This window comes from Octopus bimaculoides, chromosome 1 (assembly GCF_001194135.2).
Source record: "Octopus bimaculoides isolate UCB-OBI-ISO-001 chromosome 1, ASM119413v2, whole genome shotgun sequence".
NCBI lineage: Eukaryota > Metazoa > Mollusca > Cephalopoda > Octopoda > Octopodidae > Octopus > Octopus bimaculoides.
In genome coordinates, this window is record NC_068981.1 from 167,711,180 (window position 1) to 167,713,571 (window position 2,392).

At 33.1% G+C, this 2,392-nt stretch overlaps 1 protein-coding gene across 4 annotated transcripts in view; it reads left to right on the plus strand.

The window, feature by feature from the left end:
• The window catches only part of LOC106883135 (small conductance calcium-activated potassium channel protein 2), a 545,874-nt gene that overhangs the window by 277,330 nt on the left and 266,152 nt on the right, over nt 1-2,392 (plus strand). For all 4 annotated transcript variants that reach the window (XM_014934056.2, XM_014934047.2, XM_052972544.1 and 1 more), the window contains one exon: nt 567-626. The gene's annotated coding sequence lies outside the window, so the exon portion shown is untranslated. The remainder of the gene's footprint in view (nt 1-566; nt 627-2,392) is intronic.

Sequence of the window (2,392 nt, forward strand, 5' to 3'; positions counted from 1 at the left end):
ATATATATATATATATATATGTATGTATATGTATATATATATACACGCACACATTTATATATCTATATTGAAATCTGTAGTTATTATATCTATATTAATATCTGTTTTTATTAAGATATCTATATTAACATCTATATTTATTTTAATATATATGTTCTAGAATATTGCGCATATACACATGCACACATACACATAAAATTGCTTATATAGATAAAAACATATATTTGTACGTTGATAGATATACACACATTTGCATACATTTTCTTTTTCTTAATGGAAGAGATAAAGCTATAATTAAAATTTACAGCTAAAGACACTGAAATTTATTTAAAGTTTATTCAAAAATTTATTTACAAATTCATTTCTGAATTTCTTCATCATCAGTGCAGCTTTACGTGTTTAAATATATTTTTCTTAATTTATTTAAATGTGGAAGATTTAAGCTTCTAAACTTGAAATTTCACTTTGTTGATCCAACGTCTGTTAGCAGATAATTGCCTAATTTATTTTATATGACAACTTATCTAGGACGACCTCAACTCTTTGTATATTATTCTCTCCCACAGGCACGTATTTTCGCTGCAGTTCGGCGGAGCAGTTACCGACCTCGTATTTTTACCAGTGTGGCGAGTACTAAACTATTTGGCTCTAATTTGTGCTTTTAATTATCGATATCATCCCCACCACCACCATCATCATAATCATCATCATCATCATCATCATCATTACCATCATTATTTTATAATTAGTAATTTCTTCCTTATGATCACCATCATATCTGTTCACCGCTGTCGTTGTCCGTAGTCTCTGAGGTTTGTCAGTCCCATTTCATAATGAGACTAGCCACTCATCATACGCCTTCCTCCAAGTTTTCACACGGCTGGTGCTCTGAAACTTAGAGACAAATATTAGAAATATTTATTAATTACCATTGATAACTTCAACAGTAGCAGAAACAAGAAATTAATCAGTAAGATGACTGGCGGCAAAGGCATAGGGTCCGTCGAAACGACCTTATGGGTGTTGCACAGCATCACGCAGGCACCAAATAAACATTTGCAGAGAACATAAAAATAGGGTTTGGTCGGTATAAAAGTCCGTTTTTTTCGGTACTTGACTGAAGAAAGATTGTCGACCAGACAATAATCTAGACATCATTGCTCCACTTATTTCTCCTCTCTCCAGTAACAAATGCTACACACCTGAATTTATGACAATGTGAAAAAAGTTAGAGTAAAGCTAGAATACTTCAGCAGACTTTGGAAGGTGTGAAAGTCAGCGCTGTCCGCATTCAATAAGATTTATATCGTACGGCTTTTGTAACGCCACTGTTAGTATCAACATTTGATCTCCTGTGGAGATCTGCAACTTAGAAACCATGACTTGGATGATATTAATCCCCAATGGTAACTTTAACACTGACAAGCAGAAAAAGTGGGCAGCGGTGTATGGTCAGATAAAAAGTATCTCACAGACAATACTTGTTAAACAGTAAAATGAGAAATGAGCACGTCACATGCGTATACAAAAGAGGAAATCGATAACTTAAGAGTAGGTGAAGAACTCATCAATATACAACAGTATCAGCTAGATCACAGAAAAACCCGACATATTGTATCTAATCGGAAAAGGTATTCATTTGTTCAAAATTCCAAGCCACTGCACATATACAGTAGTGAGTTAGCCTGCGAAACTTCTACTAGTGATTCCACCTGAGTGCTTCAGCTTGCGATCATGCCACGAATATTTAGATTTCCGAGAGCTATATCAGCGAATAACTTAACATCTGATTAATATCCCTCTCTTTCTATATATATTATGATATGTAACATTTACTTCCAGGAAGCATTATGTGGCATTATTTTAGTAACAGTTTAACTCTTGTACTCATAATTCTCTTGTTTTTTTCCCCATTACGGTTCATCACGTGTTTCATTAAATTGTTTCATTCACCAATTCTTTACGTCATCCTTTATAACAAGGCATTATGCCACACAAACTGTATTGTTGTTTAAATTATTCTACTATTTTTTCTTTTCGTCTTATTTTTTAAAATATTTCTTTAACGGTATAATTTACATATTCATTTGTGTGCGTGCGTACGCGTGCTTGTGTGTATGCATGCATGTGAATGCATATATGTGTATATGTATATGCACATATGCACATATGCATATATGCATATATATATATATATATATATACACACATATATATATGCATATGTGTATGTGTATGTATGTATATATATATATATATATATATATATATATATATGTGTGTGTGTGTGTGTGTGTATGTGTGTGAGTGTGTGCGCGTGCGCGTGTGCGTGTGTATGCATGTATAGGATTCGCGATGCAAAGGAAAAGTCGAACTCAAAACATGATTGTAT